Here is a 21,996-nt window from a genome sequence, read left to right on the forward strand (position 1 = left end):
GATTCGTACCAGGCCCTCAGCGCCTTTGTGTACTGATCCTTGTTTCTCAATCCAGTTTGGTTGATTCTGTACTTGGAGAGGTATCCTTTCAAGACTTCACTTGTGCACTTCATCAGTGCCCCCTCCTCCCAATCTATGTCATCAACTCCAGAGGACGCCCTGCCTCCATTGACTGAGCTAGGCATGGTTTCTTAAAGTGGAGATTCTTCAGCAAAAACAAAATTAATACTGTGTGGCTGCGTTATCGGTCTGAACTCACTACGTGGCGTTCACTCAATCACTGTACATGAATCACAAATGCAAATTCAAATCCCCACCGCTGCCCACCAATGTTAGAATTGGGAATCTCTAGTTGGCACAGGTATGCACTTGCGACAACCAGGGACTCTCAATGCTAAGTCAGGATAAGGGGATCACCCTTTCAAATAACCCCTGCTCACCCTTTAGGTAGTGTGGCGCAAGCAGTCAAGCCTATTCTCAGGGCGTCATAGGTTAAGCATTTGTGAACACATACAGTAATACAATGACACACCACAAATGGACACCAGTCAAGGTTGTATCAAAAATAGGTTTCTTTATATAAGGCTTAGCACAAGACCAGAATAACGTTTAGAAATTACCACAGTATTATTTCAAAGTTCAATGTTCTTGTAAAAAGGCTTAAAATGCAAAAATAGGCTTCTTTTAGTCAATTCTGCTTCTTTTCAGGCTTTGTACGGTTTGTACCTGGGTGTGCGACTCATCCGCATTAGAAACAAGGAAAGTACGAGTCAAACAATCGGTGCGGACTCCGGGGTCCGTAACATGCACGCTATGGTGCGAACAGAACAAAGTACCTTAAGTGCGTGGGGTCCGCGACGGACAGTGTGGGACAAGTTGATGGGTCCGGGTCATAGTTCGGCAGCGTATTCAGATGCTGGTCGGGTCGCGGCGTCAGTACGCGGCGTTGGTACGGGACCTTCAGTGATACGTGTGGATGGCCCGGATCAGCTTGCAGAGTCCGTGGAGTTCGGCGTTCGAGCCGTACCTTCGGTGCGGATAGGCGGCGACACTTCTCGGCACCGTACAGCGTACGGGGAGGATCAGCATACTGCGGCTTCTCGGCTCTGAGTACGGCACGGTGCAGTACGTTAGTAGCGTACGGACCGTACCTGCGGGACGAAGGAGCTTGGGTCCGGCGTACAGGGTTCGGCAGCCAGTGTTGTACGTCTCGAATCGGCGGGGAAGGTTACGTGCGATGCGGCCGGGAGGGATACGGCGCGTACTAACGCTTTTGGATCAGCGTAGACGCACGGTGCTGGGCCTCAAAGACACGGCTTCGTGGCGGCTGGGGTACGAGGCGTACTGGGGCCAAATCCAGCGGAAAACAAGCACAAATCGTCCAGGCAACTCAATTTTGGAAGGCAGATGAGTCCAATGGTCCTGGGACTCAGTTCAGGGGGCAAGCTCTTCTTCCAAGCCCCTGGAGATAGTTGAAAAACAAAGTGCAAAGTCTCTTTCAGTCTTTTCCTCTCCTTTCTCAGCAAGGCACCAACTGCAGGCCAATCCCCCAGGTCGGGGAAAGTTACTCCTCCTTCAGCTTCTTCCAGGTCCTTCTAGTCAGGCAGAGTTCCTTCGTGGTTCAATCAGGATCTGATTTCTTCGGAGCAGGGCTCCTACATTTATACCAAGTTTCTTTTGTCTTTACAGGCCAGGGGGCCTTTGCATAATCCCAGTCCAGTTCTTTTCAGTGAGGAGCACTTTGTTGTTGGGACTCTGGCTTCTTCTTTCAGCAGGCAGGGCAGAGGCATGAGACGCTCCCCAGGGGGTGGGGCCAGCATGGTGGTGGCAGAGCACTGCCCTATTCAGAGTCAAGGTGCACTCCTCCCACCCATCCTGGTGTAATCTCTCTATTCACCAACTGGCAGCCCCAGCCTGTCTTCTGGAACTTCCCAGCCCTGTCACTCAAGTTACACACAAAGAAGATAGCCCTCCCCTCCAGAGGTGGACTGAGATGGTTAGGCACGCAAAGGCTAACTTTCTAAAAGTAGCATTTGCAAACCCAGGATATTAAAATAACCTTTACTAAAAGATGTATTTTATTATTCTGAGTTCAGGCATACTAAATATGAATTTCTACCATGCTTCCTGAGCCTGCTAGGATTATAGGATGTTATAATCTAGCAGCCCATTCTGGCCTATGGAGAGCAGGTAGCCTTACAATAGTGAAAAACGAAAATGGCTGTAATTCACTATTAGGACATGCCACACACCTCAGGGCATGTCCTACCTTATCCTTACAATGCACCCTGCCCTAGGGCCTACCATAGGGGTGACTAATATGAAGGTAAGGGAAGGTTTAGGGACTGGCAAGTGGGGACACTTGCCCAGTCAGCATGACAGTACCTGACTGCATGCAGGTTCTGCAATGGCAGACCTTAGACACATTTTAGCAGGCTGCTTCTGTGGGTGGCACAACCAGTGCTGCAAGCCCACTAGCCGCATTTGGATATACAAGCCCTTGGCACCCCTGGTGCACTCTACTAGGGACTGATAGTAAACCAAATAAGCCAAACATGGAAGTCAATTTACATAATACATTTTCCCATAGGGAGCACTTGCACTGTGGCACTGGATGGCAGTGGCACAGTGCCATGAGCAGCTAACACCAACACAAAAATACATTGAGGCACAGACAAAAATGGAAGGGTGACCCACGCCAATGGTGCCAGGTCTAACAGTGCGCATTTGTGTAGTGGAATTATGTGGATAGTAATTATGTGGTATTAAATTAGCTGGAATTATGTAGAATGGGATTGAGTGTTATGGAGTGTAAATATGTGTATTGGTATGTTGTCTTGTGGCGTGGCATGTAGTGGAATTTAATTATGTGGTGAGCTGTTGAATTGTGTGTCATGATGTTGATATTTGAGGTGTGGATTGGATGTATTTGTTGTGTACGTGTGTTGATTTGAATTATGTGGTTTGTTGTTGAATTATGTGTTGCCAGAATGGAAATGTGTGGAGCTGAATTGCGTGGCATGGAACTGTGTGGTATTTTGAGTGAAATTATGTTGATAGGAATTATGTGGAGTGTATTTGTATGGATGGTTGCTATGTGGCACAGTGGTTTTATGTGGGATGTATTTATCTGGTATTTAGTAGAGTGTAATTAGGTGGCAATGATTAATGTGCACGTATGTGCAAAGGCTATATTGAATGTACTTTATTATCCTTTATGAATAACGGTAAACACAGCTGCAGGAGGACTGTCAAAATTATATGTGTTTGCAGGGCCTGTTTTAGCCTTAGTAAGTTGTTGGATGCAAAGTTACCAGACAGGAACCGCCACAACATTTCCAAAAAATAAATAAACACAGATCCTGGAGATGCTGCTTGAAAGAGTACTTACATGAATGGTTTCAGGTGATATTACAATTTGGATGCAGCACTTTAAACCATCCCTTGCCCATGACTTGGAAAAGAAATAACTTTTTAAACATAATTTAGGTGGCGAATGCAGATTTAATTAATAAAGTTTCAGCAGCATTTCAAATGTTTAAAAATGCAAACTCTAAATATGTTTCTAGAAATAGGATTAGACTCAGACGTACAAAGTGCACAGTAATCTAAATACAAAGTCTTGATCTGCTAGTGTGCTGGGTTTATGACACTGCCCTGGTGACATTACATGTGAAGTCTAATGGTTCACTGTAGGAGGGTGGAGTAGCAGACGCAGCCATAAATCTCGGCAAGGAGCTCATTTATGGAAAAGAGCCACCTAGCGAAGCAAATAGGCCCAGATCGGCAGGCGCTCATGTGAGGAAATAAATAGCTGTTGTGTGTGAAAAGTGTGGCAGAGCAGAAAGAATACAAAGGAGCAGGACAGCATGCCAGGTCCGTCATGTGGGGGAAGTTCACGGAGCAGAAAGGCACACTGGCGAGAGAGCCATAAAAGCACAGATGTGGGGGGAAGAGCAACAGAAGGGAGACCTCTGAAAAAGCCCTGCCGCTGCGCATCGGGGTTGAACTAACGCCAAGTAAGTCATTTTCCCCTCATTCCAGCACAAAAATGAGAAACATTGAGCAATAAATCTTACAAGCTATAAATAAATGAATAGTGCGTTAAACACAAAATATGTACAACAAAAAGCACCCGTAAATGGCGCTATGACGCGAGCCAATGGGAAGAGGGGGTGGGGCTTCAAGTCCCCTTCCTCAACCGTATTGATTTCAAGAAGCTCTCGAATGCAGAGAGCAGCGCATGTGCACTGCTATCGCCAGCCGAGACCTAAAAAAGGAGCCTGTGGAGAAGTCTGCTAACGTGCTTCCGAAGTAAACAAGACACAAAGGGATCGTTTTGACTGGGCTGGATTTGTTGGGCCAATACATTTATATAAAGGTTTTACCTTGCTGATTATTTGGCAGCAAATGTGAGTAGCAGGCGCAAGTAAATTCAAGAAAAGTCTTTGTACAGTGTTACCAGTGATTGGGGATGGAAACAGATAAAGGACTACTCCATAAAAAAAAATACAGAATAAGGCAGGGCTATAAAAGGAATAATAAAGAAGAAGAAGAGAGAAGACTATTATTTTAAATGATTGTTTTAATTAATTATTTTGTCTCTATATTAGTTAATTGTCTTAGCATATTATTTTAGTTTATTGATTTACTTTCTTGTGGGTATGACTGAACAAAATGTGTATGAGATGTCACTCCAAATGTTAGAAAGACATTAAACACATAAAGTTAATATTGGCTTTGAAAGGCACCACTTTTTTTGCCACGTGCAAAAACCTGCTGAGGATATAATGAGTTATGTAGCCAAGCTAAGAGAGTTAGCAGTTTCCTGTGATTTTAACATTTTACTGAATCCTTTATTCGAGATCAGATTGTCAGAGGCACAAACAAGAGGGTAAAGAAAAAGTTATTACACAAAGGTCCTAATTTAGAAGAATCTATTCTGATTGCAAGGAGTATAGAACATGCTGCAGTCTGGATTAAAGAAACGGCATGAGTAAAGAAGTTACCAAAAGTATAGAGAAGGAGGAAATGGTAGAATTGAAAGAAATTACATTGAAAAAAACTTTTGCTTAAAAAACAAAAAAACAATCACCCCACAGCCCAGCTCTGTTAAGAAGAGAAATTGTATTCCTCTGTCTGTTGTAACATTTCCTATACATTGATTTACACACTATGATTTTCAGTGTCTCTGTAATGTGTATGCATTGTAAAGTGCTTAACAGCTTACACTGGTATGAGTGTGCTATTAAACAAAATAAATATGAAAGAGAGGGGTTATGGAGACTTGAAGGGCACTGTTAAAGGTTGGTAATGAGATTATCCATGGCAGAGGTGGTCATTGGGGCGCCAACAAACATTGTCACACCAGGCACCACCAGCACGAAAGCCTGCCCTGTTTAAATGGCATTAATAATTACAGTGAAATTATGAAAACGTCCCACATTGCAATTTGAAACCTTGGTAGCTATGTTGCTGCATTTCTTCTCTTAATAGTGCTGGGCTGCGGGTGATTGTGTGCATTTGTTTAGGTTTTCATGTTAATTGGAACTAATGATGGGTGCTGCGATTAACACGAAAACTTTAAAAAATGCACAGGGATATCTTAAGGATTTTGAGGGCCCTGGGCCAAACTTATTTCTGGGGCCCCTGATCAGAACAGCTTTTGATTTATGACCCAATTTCAGATTTTTCATGTCCTTTTAGGCCAGGTCACCGACACTGCAGAGGCACACTGGTCCAAATACTAAATGTGCTTCCATCTAATATTCAGGGATAGTGATATGTCCTTTCAAAATTGTACCATAGCAGCCAGAAGGAAAATGAGAGGATACTAGTGAGAAATAGGATTTAGTGGCGAAGAAAGGGGGAGAGAGGAACAAAAGAGAAAAAAAGTCATGGCGCAAAGACGAGAAATGGAGAAGGGGGTAATGGAGAAATTGGTAAGAGAAGGACGGAAAGAGAAAGGCAGCCAGAGGTTCTGGAGAACTGGGAGGGAGAACAGAGAATGGAAAAACTGGTGAGAAAGCAAAGAACAGGAAGCGAGAGGGAAATGGAGACAAGAATGGGATGGGGGAGAAGGGGAAAGTGGGTAAAGGTGGAGCGGGACAGTTATGAGGAAGAGGAAAAAGAAGAGGAGACGGCGAGAGCAGCTGGGGAGTGGAAGAAAAAAGGACAAAAGATGTCAGAGAAGACAGCGAGTGTGTTATGGCAAGGCTTCAAAAGTAGCGTCTCTGCATATCGACGTTGGGGTTCTATAAGGAGCCTTTTTCGCCATCTTATCATTTTTAAACGCTCGCTCTATGTAACCATGCTCACTTGAACGAACTAAGAAGGGTGGAAGTCTGGTTAGGCCTTGCCAAGATTTTTAATCTTGCCAAGATGCAGATCTGACCAGATGGCAGCTGCAAGTGTGTAAATGACTGATCCATCTGTCAGGAGTATTCTCTTCACTAACACTTGTTCCTTTCCTACAACCCTCTCCAAACTGCTTCCTGCAGGCACAAGCTCGGGCTGCGGGTGCTATGAAAGGACTACTCTTGCACTAGCATGGAGTCTATCCAGAGTGACCCCGCTGCATGTAAGACATGCAGCTTTTGACTTCCACCGAGAAAGCTCCCTTGTTCGTGACATTTCCTCCTGGTAGTCTCCAAATCTCACATGTAACGCCAGGCCTCATGTGCTAACTGGCAGATTTAGACTCTTAGTTAATCAGCACCTAAAGTGCCCTTCCTCACATTCTGATTGTGTGATGTTCCTAGCTGACAGAGGGGACTTATGACGGACACTACGTTCAGGGCTTTAAGTGGGCCGGGTTTCACCTGCAGTTTTTTAAAGGGAGTCTCAAAACAGGTCTCTATCGGGCTCTGTATTGTGCCCTGGCACAGGCGGTCCTCTTTTTTCCAGACTGCAGTGACAGCAGGCACATGGATGTGCGAGTGCTCACTTCTCACTAGTGGAGAAGTTATGGCATGACGTCATGCAAGGTGAGCGTTGTAGGGGAAGGGAAATCCTTCAAAGAGAGTAATTTTCTCTCTGGATTCCCCTTCTCTTTTTGAAACTCAGGGGCAGCAACAAAGTCATGGTGTCACCAGGGCTTTAAGTGGAAGCTTTTTCAATATTATATACAAGCCATACTTGCTGCATATTTATCTTATGCAACTAACAACCACTGACAAAGCCAATAGTCCAACTTGTTGTAGGTATGATGTTACTTGTTGTATCATAAATCTGGATGCAATGGCAAACAGGAGGGCACACTATGCCCAGCACAGAAAAGATTAATAAGTCACACAATCACCCCCAAACTGCACTCTATTAAGAAGAGAAATTCAGCAAGTCTACAAACATGGCGTGTTCTTTACACGCCGTGTTTGTAGAGTTGCTGCATATCTTTCCTTAATAGAGCTGGCCAGCGAGGCGATTCTGAGACTTAGCTAAAGTTTTCAGGTTAATCGCAGCACCCGTCAGGAGCTGCAATTAACAAGAAAATTTTAACAAAGTCACACAATCACCCCACAGCCCAGCTCTGTTAAGAAGAGAAATTCAGCAAGTCTACAAACATGGCGTGTGCTTTACACGCCGTGTTTGTAGACTTGCTGAACTTCTTTTGTTACTAAAGCGTGGCTGTGGGCAGATTGTGTGCTTTTGTTTAAATTATTCATGTTAATCGCAGCTCGTGAAGGGCGCTGCAATTAACATGAATACTTAAACAAAAGCACTCAATATGCCCCGCAGCCGGGCTCTAGATACAAAAGAATAAAGCAAGTGCCGTCCATAATCCCACAGGCTGCCATAAGACTTACCTGATGCTCTCTCGTCTTCTTTTCAAGTTAGTCTATTCCGCCCAGGAAATACCCATTTTTCGCGCCGCTCACTTTATAGTAGCAGCGGCGCGAATGCTCTTGCGGGATCATGTGCTCTCTCCACACATGGCACTGCTCGCTCAGGGGAACAGAGGTGCGCGCGCATGCGTGCACCTTATTGGAACAGTGCTTATGAAACTGAATCAAAAGTGGAAATTGAAGAATTGCAACATTCAGGCATGAAGGCTAAGGATCAGGGTGGAAAATGAATAAACCTATTAGGCACAGAGAGGATGGACATATTTTTCAAAGGAAAAGGCATGTGAGGAAGGGTATATGTAACAAGTGTGGGATCTCATTTTTTAGAATGGTATCACCAAAAGGATTTAAACATAATTCTAGATCTCAATGCCGAAGAACATGCAATGGGAGTGGAACCGTTCAAAGAAAATCAGATCGAAGGACGCACTAGGACTCTTGAATGGGCTGAGAAGATGATATGGAGATTTCCTCAGGCTTTTACTGATAAGTTGGGACTCTTAAGAAGATTCACTAATAAGGTAATTTTGAAACTAAGTGCTGTAAGGCAAGATCAATACCATTTTTAATGAAAGAACCACTCCAACAGGAATTAAACAAGCTAATTAAAGAAAAGAAATAATAAAGCCAATCGAATCATGCCCCTCATTATAGTATGCACAAAGGATGGGGGGGGGGGGAAAGATTCACCTATGTATTGATTTAAGAGATCTTAACAGAAACATGTGGGTGGACAGACAACCCCTACTGAACATCACAGAAATGTTGAGCATGATGGGAGGCAGTACAGTGTTTAGCGTGCTAGACATGTCAGCAGCCTACCACCAGGTCAATTTCCATCTCAAATCACGGCCATTAACCTTTTTTATTACATCATTCGGGTGTACTGATATTGAAGGATGCTGTTTGGATTAGTGTCGGCATCAGCTGTTCTCCAAAGGATTATGCAGAAAATCATTAAGTGTATGAACAGGGTACTGTGTTTCAAAGATGACATTATGGTGGTAGGCGAGTCAGTGGAAGAGCACGATAAGCTGTTGGAGGATGTACTAACTAAAACTGAAAAACATGGATTGACTAAAGAAAGAAAAGTATCAGCTGAGAAAAGAACAAGTGAATTCTAGGGGGCATGAAATCTCTGGAAGTGGCATAAGACCAAAGAAAAGCATTGTGAAAGCCACTGAAGATGCCCCTCAACTACTGAACAAAGAACACTTATAATCTTTCCTAGGCCTTGCAGACTATTGTTCAGAATTCATATAGAACTTTGCTGAGGTAGTATAACCTATGAGAATGTTATTGAAGAAATGAGGAAAGGAATGTGATTGTATTCACCAAAATAAATAAAAAAACATTATATAGGCACCCACATTAGGTTAATCAGCTGTCAATACAATAACCATTGTCACAACTGATGCTAGCAATGTAGGGCTTGGAGCAGTATTGTCTCAAAGGATTAATGAGGGAGAGAATTATTGGTTTTGCTCCTTGTCGACAACCGGGGCACAGTGGTCTTATGCGTGGAATTACCGAAAAGGCCATGGTAAAGATTGGCAGTGGACTTCATAGGTTCAGTAAATATACTAGGCAGAAGAGATCGTTTGTTGGTAGCTCTGGTGGACTATCATAGTAAGCAGTTTGTGGTCGGATTGATGGTACAAATTACCACCCGTAATGTCATCACATTTTTGAGAGAGAGATGTTTCTGGAGGAAAGAATAACTAAGGTTTTGGTTACCAACAACGAGGTGCAATTCTGTGCTACGTCCATGTCTGAATTATTATTAGGGGTAGGCATCAGACTGTCACGTGGCCCATAGGGACATTGTCGTCTTCCCTAACTTAGCATGAGCACGCTGCAGCCTGCCTGCTGCTTTGCGCACGTTACTACAGGTCTTTATTTTTGCAATAATTTCAATTACTATTTTCACATGAGAACTCATCGCTGTTTTCACTCTCTGCATGTTACTGGGGTTTTTCCTGAACATTATGTGCAAGGTCGAACAACAATGCCCCTTGTTATTTTGGTCTGGCCAGGCCTTAGCCCTTAGACAAACATACAAATGCAGCTGCTGTTTGGACAAAACCTACTTGGGTTTTATTAGAATACACAAATAGGTAGCACACACTTGGAGAGGGACCTTTCCAGGGAGAAGAGTGAGACAGCACCTATGATGTAGATCTACCATCTTTAGGCTAAGGTATGGGGTCTGCTGACAAAGCCCAGAGATCTTCTAATATAAAATAATACTGCTTTTTAGGAAGGGGAGGAAGGTTAGGCTCTATTGTCTTCTCATGATAACATCGCCCTTCATGAGTTATGGACTACCTGCTATGCTGACTGTATTTGTACTATGCATTTTCCTGCTTGTTGTGGCACGTATACTGTATGTATAAAATAAACATTTCAAACTATTTGATGTCAGATCTTATTGTGGACAAGTGTGAGAGTGAAAGGGTGTGTCTTGTTACCGCGATTCCTAAGATCTGTGAGTGTTGTGTTCTGAGGTGTCTAATCATTTGTTTCTCTCTGAGGGAGTAGGGGAGCAGGAGAGACACTATAGCTAGTTGGTCATGGGCACTAAGGTGGTAGGAAGACTCAGTCCCTATACACACCAAGGTCCCATAATCCCGCGCATACTTATGTATTTGTGCAGAATCCCTGCAACATGGCACCACCAACGTTTGTCCACAATTTCCCTCTTGCCAGAGAAGTCTGTGGGGAAGAGGCTTATCCTCCTATATTTGTATATTTATGTTTTTTTCAAGCTTGAAGTTTAAAAGGTTTTTCTTTACCCATTTTTGTGCTACCATTTTCTTGGTCTTCTCCTTCCTGTTATTATAGACATGGCACAACCGGTTGCTATTGTGGCACCTAACTACGCGCCGGTTACAGCACATTTGATGCATCATGGAGTTCCCAATGCAGGGGCTAACATTATTTTTGTTGTCGAGGCTTACCGCTTCGAAGTTTTCTATTCTTGGGTTACGATGCCCCATGGTTGATGGGAATGATAATTTGTTTCATGAATATACCAGGGCGGCTGCTCCAGCAGCTAATCGTCCTTATGCATTACTTGAATTTCTGTTGACGTCCTGGGAGCATACTATTTGGTTTAATGGTGCCCTTCCTCACCCGCTCTCTATTGTTCGCACGGGCCCCTTAGCAGTTGAAGGGGCTGCTTGGCCGGTCTTGGCTGGTTTTACTCCACACCCTAATTGTCTCTGTGTTACTGTCGCAGAGCTACGACTGTTATATACAAAGTTGATTCATATTCATAGAAGTGTCACACAGTATATGTCACGTGCACTTCAGGTGGCTCCGGCTGGAGCTATTCCTCCACCACCAGGACATGGTGGTGGTCTGGTCATAAGTCCCGTCAAGATTAATTCGGTGATGGACAAACGTCCTCAAAATCTTGATGACTTGCCATTTTTGCTTGTACATAAATTTGAGCAACTTGAAGCTGTTTTTCCACACACAACTCCTGTTGAAAAACACAGGATCCTTACAATGAGTTTGCCGAGTGGTCTGATTCCCGCTTTAGTTGACTGCACCACCTGGGGGATGGGGTTTGCTTCAGTGTATACACTGTGCTTTGGTACTCCCTCCATGAGCGTTCTACCGAGCGTTCTGAAAAAGCTACAAGATGAACACGGTGCTAGTCCAGCCCTGGATTTGGGGATGAAGTTAGTGGGGATATGATTCTGGCCAACATTAAAGGTGAAGCGATTTGCTTACAAGTACGTCAACACCTAGCTGCAGTGCCGGACGTGGATCGGCAGCGTCAGTTATCGATTATTGCAGATGTGTATACCTCTTTAGGTCGCAATAACTTGGGGATTCGACCGTTTGCGCAGGCACAAAAAAAAAAAACTCCTGAAAAGGAGGGTTGTCCAGTCTTTCCTAAAAAGTCTTGGAACAAGATGCAGCGGCAGCAGCAACAGAAGCCTGGTTCACGTGCAGGTTCGCCTCCACCTGATGCTTCTGAACGTAGATATGATTTAAGTGACGGCTCGAAAATTAAGACACCCGAGAGGTTCCATGTTCCAGGTTCCTGATCCTCGTTCCTTTCAGGAATCGCTGGATCAACAGTTTGGCGGAGGATGACGTCAGGTTCGCCGGCAAGGTGAGTCTGCGTAAGCAAGACGTGACCCGCAGCATCAGTTTGATCTAAAAGTCAAACAGGAGGAACCACCTCAATATCGCCCACAGTTTCAGAAGAAAAAAGTTGCTGCTTTGACTGCTAAGTATGCCTCAGATGGTGAGAACCCTGCTCCTCAACAGCAGTTGGGCGGTAACCCGCCTCAACAGTGCAGCGGAGGTTTCCATAGTGCGACAGACACTCGACCAGTGTCTGGAGGCAAAAGCAACTGATACTTTCATTACAGTAGAAACAGCTGACACTTGAGTTGCCTCTCCTGATAGACTTTATGAAGTGATTCTCCAAATTGAAGGCAATATTAAATGCCCGATTAAGGCAGTCTTTTGGGAAAATCTCACTTCCTCCTATGATATTTTGTTGGCGGAGGTTGATTGGCCTCCCCCTTTTGTCCTAGCTTTCCTCTAAAGGGGAGAATGTTATTCTGCCCAGTTTTTCCCAATATGTTTCTGATGATGATAAATTGGCTTACGCTTCCAAGTGGGCTCCGGCGTTATATCGCAATCAGGCAGGTTGTGACCAGGATTCCCAGGTTCATGTTATTTCTTTGCGTTCTACACATCAACCCCAACCACAGTATCCAATCAAAAGGAATGCTAAAGCATATGTAACATCTTGACTCAGTTGGAATATCAGGGTGTGATTGAACCCTTTGTTTCATCCATGAATAATCCTCTTTTTCCGATATTGAAACCAGATGGTTTATATCATATAGTTTTAAATTATAGAGATTTGAACAGTCATATTCGTACCTTTGCGGTTCAGAACACACATAGCTCTGCGTTAGTGAACATTGTTCGAAAAAAGTACAAAACCACTCTGGATATTTCCAATGGCTTCTTCAGCCACTCTTTGGCTCCTGGCTCCTAAGAGCCGTGATTTGACCACATTCAGTGCGTTAGACAATCAGTGCAGATATGCGAGATTGCCTATGGGATATAAGAATATCCCTGGTGTGTTTGCGGCACCCATAGTGTCCCTTTTGCATGTGATTGAGCCTGATGCCTTCTCGTACGTCGATGACATATACTTGACGGATTATGACTTACAGCCGCATCTCTTGCAGGTGGACCGCCTTATCACACATTTAGCAAACTTTGGTTACAAATTAAATTTTGCTACGTCTCACATTGACAGTTCTTTTTATTGGTTACAAGCTCAATAATGAAGGTGGGGGTTAGCCCCCCCCCCCACTTTCTGGAGTAATGTGCACAACTGCAACCTCCACCTATACTTAAAATATGGCAACCTTTGCTGGTTTTTTTTTTAAGTTCGGGAGGACATACATTCCTGATAATGCCCAAATTATCAAATCGCTTTACTCGTGGATACAATCCTCGTTCTCGTCTTCCAGTTGGCTTACAGAACATACCGCAATTCTTCGGTCTCTGCAGTCTGATCTGTTTGCGACCAACATCTTGTTAACACGAGACAATTCTACAAATTTGGTCATAAGGATTGTACCAGGGGTTTTAGGCTTTACTTACTTGACGTTCAATGAGGGGACACTGTCCCCATTGCATTTAAATCGCATTGGTATACTCCAGCTGAGATGCGTTTCTCTTCTACAGAAAAGATTTTGAGAGCGGTCCAGTAGGCGATTCTTAAGGAACGCTCTTTGGCTCAGGGAAAACACATTTTCATGGTTTCGCCGATACCTGCTTTAGAAGCAGTCACAAAGGCTAGTATCCCGAATTACAAGGCCTTGCATCCACGTAGGATACAATGGGCTAGTTCTTTGACATCAGCTGATGTCAACTTTGTCTTTGACCCTTCTGTGCAAACACAGGAGTTTTTACAATATGAGCATGTTCATCCTCCTTTATCATTAAATCCCTCTTGAATAGTACAAATGCATAATTTACACTGATGGATCTGTGCAGCCAGCCATTGGTTCTAAACATGCTTATTCTGCAGCCTGCGCGATTTTGGCAGGGAAGATCATTGATGGGGATTTTAAATCCACCTTGGTGCACACATAGTCCATTCGCCGCCCCACTCCTGCCACCCAGCTGCTCCTCCCTCCCGGCTCTTTACTTATGACGCCCCCAGAGCGACCGCGCAGCGGACGCGCGCAGCGGGAGCACCGATTGAGCGCCGAAGGTGCGCCAAAGGTAAGCCCGTCTGCGCCCGTCCACGCCTGGACCGCGCCCTGCGCCAGACCCCCTGGTTTTCGTCGCCGCCAGCACACTCTGCACATCTACGACGCCAAAACCCTCCACGCACTCAACGCCGGCCGAAACACCGCCTGCTACCGAGCCACCCCGAGACGCACCCACAGACCCTTCACCTGCCTGACCTGCCGCTTCACCGGCCTCCGATCCAACACCGCACCTGCTAAACCGAGCCCCAGCAACAAACACCTGATGTGCATCCTGCTCAACACTCGCTCCGTTCACAGGCATGCCATCAAACTCTGGAACCTCCTCGACTCGACAGCACCAGACATCGCCTTCCCGATGGAAACCTGAATGAACGCCTCCTCAGCGCCCGACGTCGCCATCGCCATCCCAGAAGGCTACAAAATCACCAGGAAGGACCGCGTCAACCAGACAGGAGGAGGCATCGCCATCATCCACAAGAACACCATCCGCATCACGACCAACTCCGATGACACCTTCACCTCCGCCGAACACCTCCACTTCCAGATACACACCGACCCCAAGACCACGCTCAGAGGCACCCTCGTCTACAGACCACCGGGACCACGCACACAGTTCAGCGAAGACATCACAGACTTCGTCAGCCCGCACGCCATCAATTCCACCGACTACATCCTCCTGGGGGACCTCAACTTCCACCTGGAGGACAACAAGGACTGCAACACCACTGCTCTGCTGGACAACCTGGCCAACCTCGGACTCAAGCAACTGGTAACCACCCCCACCCACTACGCCGGCCACACGCTTGACCCAGTCTTCTCATCCAGCAAATACGTCACCTTCAGCCACTCCACCAATCTCCAGTGGACTGACCACAGCTGCATCCACTTCAGCTTCAGTAAAACGACGACCCACCACCACCCTCAACAAGCCCCCCGCAGGAGCTGGAACAAGATCACCGGCGACCAGCTCACCACCTTCCTCAGCCAGAACCCCCCCACCAGCTCAACGGACCCCAACAAAGCCGCCAACAACCTCACACAGTGGATCACCAACTGCGCAGACGCCCTCGCATCACTGAAGAAGAACCTCCCCAGCAGACGCGGCAGCAAGAAAGCCTCCTGGTTCACCGACGAGCTCATCACCTCCAAGAAGAACTGCCGCTCCCTGGAGAACACCTGGCGCACCAACCAGACCACAGACAACATGACGGCCCTCAAACACGCCACCCGCAAACACCACCAACTGATCCGCGCCACAAAGAAAACAGCCTTCAAGGAACGACTGGACAACAACACCCACAACAGCAAGGAACTCTTCAGCATCGTCAAAGAGCTCTCCAACCCCGACGCCCGAAACAATGACATCACTCCCTCGCAAGACCTCTGCGACTCCCTCGCAGCCTTCTTCCACGACAAGATCGCCAACATTCACAACAGCTTCGGCCCACCAACCACAAACCCCACCACCGAACCGATGCCCCCCACCGCCACCCTCCGCACCTGGACCCCAGTCAGCACCGAAGACACAACACGCACAATGAACACCATCCACTCCGGATCCCCTACGGACCCCTGCCCACACCACATCTTCAACACGGCCGACCACATCATCGCACCCCACCTCCGCGACATCATCAACGCCTCCTTCAACACCGCCACCTTCCCGGAGTGCTGGAAACACGCCGAGATCAGTGCCCTGCTGAAGAAACCAACTGCAGACCCATCCGACCTCAAGAACTACCGCCCCATCTCGCTCCTCCCGTTTCCTGCCAAAGTCATCGAGAAGACCGTCAGACAGCTAGCCGCCTTCCTCGAGACCAACGGATCCCTCGACCACTCGCAATCCGGCTTCCGAGCCAACCACAGCACGGAGACCGCCCTCATCGCAGCCACAGACGACATCAGATCCCTAATGGACAACGGGGAAACTGCGGCCCTCATCCTCCTGGACCTCTCCGCAGCATTCGACACTGTCTGCCACCGCACCCTGGTACAGCGCCTGAACAACACCGGCATCCAGGAGAAGGCCCTGGAGTGGATCACCTCATTCCTCGCCGGAAGAACCCAGAGAGTCCGCCTCCCCCCGTTCCGGTCAGCGGCCACCGAAGTCATCTGCGGCGTTCCACAAGGGTCATCGCTCAGCCCCACCCTCTTCAACGTCTACATGAGCCCCCTCGCCTTCATGCTTCAACACCCTGCGCATGCTTCGAAAGATCTTCCGGTGGATCCCCACCGAGACCAGGAAGACGGTCACCCAGGCCCTCGTCACCAGTCGGCTGGACTACGGGAACGCCCTCTACGCCGGCACCGCCGCCAAACTCCAGAAGAAACTCCAACGGATCCAGAACACCTCAGCACGACTCATCCTGGACATCCCCCGACACAGCCACATCTCCGGACACCTGAGAGACCTGCACTGGCTCCCCGTCAACAAAAGAATCACGTTCCTACTCCTCACCCATGCACACAAGGCCCTCCACGACCTGGGCCCCAAGTTCCTCAACAGCCGCCTGACCTTCCACAAGCCCACCCGCCAGCTCCGCTCCGCCAGCCTCGCTCTCGCCACCGTCCCCCGCATCTGCAGAGCCACCGCCGGAGGAAGATCCCCTACCTGGCAGCCAAGACATGGAACTCCCTCCCCATCCACCTCCGGACAACGCAAGACCATCTCGCCTTCAGGAAGCAACTCAAGACCTGGCTGTTCGAGCAGTAGCGTCCCTCCCCAGCGCCTTGAGACCCTCCGGGTGAGCAGTGCGCTATACAAATGCCTATGATTGATTGATTGATTGATAGGAGATTGCACGCCACAATTGGCAGAGCTACATGCTTTGGTTTTGGGTTTTGAATTTGCTGATCCAGATGTTCCTACACTTATTGTGTGCGATTCGTTTTATTGTGTACAATCCTTCAAGGGCAATTTGTTCTTTTGGACATAAAATGTTTTTCATGATTCTAAAGGTAGCACAATTAAGCATAAAACGCTTTGGGTTCAAGTGGCCGCTCTTAAGGAACGTTTGCTGCTCACACGTCATTCATATGTTAGGTCAACAGTGTGTGAGAGCACATGCTGTTGGTAATTCTATTGCTGATGAGGCAGCCAAATCTGCAGTAGCAGCAGTCACATGGTCCATGACTAAAATTGATGATGATATTTTGGCAGCTATAGCTGGAACAAGAGAAGGGACAGAGTTTCCCCAAGATTTTCCTTCATGCTATACATACCACTTGTCTGATAAACTTCCATTTGTGACAATTCCATCCGTTGGGGATCGGCTGATTCCCAATGAGGATCACAGACTTTCTTTGATCATTGCCGCTCATGAAGCTGTGGCTTCTGCACATGCCGGAGTAAATGCAACAATTTCACTTTTGCAGCAACGTTTTTGGTGGCATGGTTTATACCAACAGGCACGTAAATATGTTCTTTCCTGTGACATTTGTCAACAAATTAAGCCTTCTACTGTTGCAAGTCTACCACATACTTAACTTTACATCTCTAATCAGCCATTTGGCTTTATTTATCTTGATCACTGCGGTCCTTGGACGTCTGACACTGCTTTAAACACATCTTGATTGCAGTGGATTTGTGCACTAGATTCCTTTGGGTTTAAACCCAAACTCAAACTGTTATCAAAGATTTTCATGTGTAGGAGAGTAGGATCTGCACTTATGTTGCCCCCACTTTTTTTCTGATGTTTACACTGGTTTCTGGCTATAGTCTCGCTGGGTCCCTGCTAATCAGAGCCCCAGCCTCTCTGTTCTCTCTAAACAACTTGGAGTGCATATTAGATGCACTAGTGATTGGATACTGTGGTACCTTATGAGCCCCTAGTATATGGTACCTTAGATACCAAGGGCATAGGTACTTTACAGGCCTACCAGGGGCTGAAGCATGTATTATGCCACCCCTGGGAAGCAGACTAAATCTGACACCACAGGCCTGCTACTGCAGCCTGGGTGAGGTTGTGTTAGCACTCCTCACTGAGGTATAGGTTCCCTATATCTCACCTTGCACACACATATAAACTTATCAGTCACCCCTAAGGCAGGCCCTATCAATCCTGAGGGCAGGGTGCTTGGTTTCCATGTGAGGGGGTGCCTCTGCCTGAGCAGGGCCCCTCTGCAGCTCTCAGAGTCCATTCTCTGTAGCTGTTTGTGGATGCGGTTAAACCATATACTTTTAAGTGCATTATAACCTAGCGGTAAATGCTAACTTTGGGATGGCTGCATCAAAACATGTGTTTGGTGTCAAACGCTTTGGAATCATACCCCCACACCAGTAACTGGTGTGGGAGTATGATCCCACCCTTCTAGAGGGATAGACATGTACCCACTGTGGAAACACAGTAGAATCCTGAAGAGCCCTGGCATCACAAAATGGATGCCACCAGCACAGACACTGGGCTGCCCTCCTGCTGCAGACCGAAACTCGGAGTGGAGGAGGCCCAACAATAGGCATCCTGTCACAGGGAGGTGTAACCATCTTCCAGACAGGATTTAGTGTATTGGGGCTGGGTGGGTGCACTCCTAGAGTGCTTTGAAGTCCTGCACTGGGGGAGCAGTAGGCTCCTCTGTGCATATGCCAGCTCAAACCAGTTCAGGGGCTACCAGCCCCTGCTCTGGCGCGAAACTGGACAAAGGGAAGTGGGTGTAGCCACCCACTCCCCTGACCCTCCCATAGGTGTGGTCATAGAGCTAGTCCCTCCCTTCCTTGTAGTATAAGTTAGGGAACCCTTGCCATTGCAAACTGATATCCCTGGACGACGCTCTGAAGAAGAATCCTGGACCTTCGATGTTCCACTACCTTTGGAAGACTGAAGAATCACCCTTGGAGTCAAGGAGTGACTCCCCTGCTTGGCAGGCTCCAAAACTTTGCATCAATGGTCGCAAACTTTCCCGCTTCCGCCGGAGTCCGAAGTCCCAGCAGCCGCGGAAGTAGATTTCCTGACTTCTCCAAGGCCATCGTGAGTCCCCAGCGACGCTGAGGCAAGTGCACCCCACGAGTGACGAGGAACAGCAATACCCACCCGGATACCGTGCACTATTGTCGAGTGCAACCCCTTCACGACATTCTATGAACTTGTGCATTGGACCACGTGTGGTACAAGCCTCCAGCAGGATTTCCTCCAAAAATCAGAGGCCTACCTCGTCCCATGTGACCTTGGGCTCCTGGTGAGTGAATCCTCCCGAGGCGTCTTTGCAATCCCTTGCCGGTTGGCTTGTGGGTCCCCAGAAGATTTTTCTACAGAATCAAAGGGTTCCCCTGGTTGCTCCAGGCCTGCCCTGACTTACCCTCGCTGGGTGAGTCCCTCAGACCTTGCTGGTCTAAACTGCTGACTTTTTCCACTTTCCATGAGACTTGCTGTTGCCAAGGCTTGTTGGCTCCAATCCGGTTGCCGACACCTCAGTAAGCTGCAGACTTAGTGGGATATGCTGAATCCAGCTCCTGGTTGTCATGGACACCTCCTGGACCTCATGGCAGAAGAGTCAAGACACCCGTGATCACCTGAAATCACCCGACGACTGTGGGCATCCATCTTCCTTGCCCCGGGTCACTGGCAAGTGACTTTGAACACTGTCTCCTCTGCTTTCAGGTCTTCTTTCTTCTGAATTCAGCCTTGGATTCCACCGGACACTTCTTCTGTCTTCACAAGCAGCAAGTCTTCTTTGGCTCCCATTGAAAACGAAGCCGTGACCCGACACCAAAAGACACCTATGCACCCGGCTTCCCTGGGTGAGGTAACTCCAGCACTACGGTGTTCCTGTGGGTGTTGGCTCTAGAACTACTTACCCTGTAAGTGACTTGCTTGTAGACTCTCCCGAAGTATCCTAAAACTTTAAAATTCCAACCCCGACTTGCTCCATTGAAGTCTATTGGGATCCACGGCTGTGTTCTCACACTGCATGCGTCTCCCGTGGGTCCTTTACTTACCTGCCTTGGCTGGATTAGTGAAGCCCCAGCGCTTCTACAGGCCCTAGGCCTTGTCTCCTCGCAAGTCGATCTTCCTAAGTCTCTTTTTTAGTATATGGTCTGGTACGCCCCTAGGGCCCCAGCCATATTTGTGCTTAACTTGTTGTTAACTGTTGATTTTTGCATATGTCCTTGACTTCTAATCTCATAAAGAGATTAGTAGAGTGTGTTAGAAATAAATACATATATATATACCTGTTTGGTGTCCTTTCATTAAGTGATTCAAGAGATTATAAGGTTAAACAAGCTGCTTTACATTCCTCTAAAGACTTAGCATGAAGGCTACTCTCCACAGCTACCACTAGGATAGCTTTCTTTAAAAGGTCGTCTTAAACCTATCTACCATAAGAGTCGAATTGTACTGGTGCAAGGTGGCCACTTTAACTAGTGACCAGCATATACCAGGCCAACTTCTCACATTGGTGGGCAGCGTGTGGGATTACAGCTTGCCATTGTTTTACCCGAAAATCTCTATTTGAATTACTAACTGAAAATCACTAAAGGTACTCAAGGTACATATAAAGTCAAGCTTAGTATCAATAGATTCTACTGAACTTAGAGCTGTGTGTTAAGGGATAGCACACCCTTTCTGCAGCTCAAGCTAGGATCAGTAGGCCACAAACTAGTGTAGGTAGTACAACACTGCACAACACTAGAATGTCCTTAAGGGTTGGAGCCAGTGGGACCACCCAGCCTCAGTATAAGGACATGACTTTCTTTGACTTGAAAGCCATGTGTGCTGCAAGGCACCTGAGGATAGCACAGAGTCCCTCCACACTTCACCTGATAGATCTGCTGACAGCAGATGACCTTAGATTCGCTCTAGGAGCTAATGAGTCTGAATCAGCGGGTAGGTCAATTACAGTGTCTGGGTCAGATGATGAAAATCAAGATGACCTGGACTCTGTGGCTGAAGGGCCAGATCCACAGGGATCTGAAAAGGACAGAGGAATTATCCCTAAGAGAACTGTTAGAGTGGAAGAGAGGCATAGGTCCCCTTCAAGGGAATCTGACCACTCCTATCAGTCTGGCAGAGAATCTGTCCAGCAGAGGAACTCATACTTTAATAGAGGAGAGACCTCCTCTGAAAGAATGTACAAACTGCTGCAGTATGAGGAAGCAAGGTGTGCCCTCAAGGCCAAGCAATTGGCATTAGACAAAGAAGCCTTTGAGCTCCAGAGAGTTTCAAAAAGAGAGGGGTTAGAACCCCCTGGTGGCAGCAACAGTGTCCCTAGAGTCAGAGAATACATTCAGACCATAGGAACCTGTCCAAGGTTGTTCCTCCCTACCAGAGTGGGGATGATATCCACAAATAGATAACTGCTATGGAAAGGGCCTGTAGAGTACAACAGGTCCCCCAAAAGCAGTGGGCAGCAATTTTGTGGCTCTACTTTTCAGATAAAGGTATAGACAAGCTCCTCACTGTTAGAGAATATGATGCTGATGATTATGAAGTCCTGAAGAGTGCATTAATAGATGGGTTTAACTTAACCACTGAACAGTACAGGTTGAAGTTCAGAGACACCCAGAAAGCACAGAATCAGGACTGGACTGACTTTGTAGATTGTGCAACCAGGGCTCTGGAGGGTTGGCTGGTTGGTAGTAGAGTTACTGATTTTAAGGGATTGTTTAATCTTATGATGAGAGAACAGATCCTTAATAATTGCCAGGGCCAGTTGTTGCATCAGTACCTGGTGGACTCTGATCTGACCTCTCCCCAAGAATTGGGAAAGAAGGCAGACAAATGGGTCAGAACCAGGGTGAGGCAGACAACCCAGAACCAAGGGGGTGACACTAAGAAGCAGGATTCTAAGGGCTCTGAGAAAGGTGGGGATAAGTCAAAAGACCAGAAGTCTTCACAAGGGCCACAAAAATCTGCATCTGGTGGGGATTCACAGTCCAACAAAGGGAAAGG

The sequence above is a fragment of the Triturus cristatus genome, chromosome 1_1 (assembly GCF_964204655.1).
Source record: "Triturus cristatus chromosome 1_1, aTriCri1.1, whole genome shotgun sequence".
Classification (NCBI taxonomy): Eukaryota; Metazoa; Chordata; class Amphibia; order Caudata; family Salamandridae; genus Triturus; species Triturus cristatus.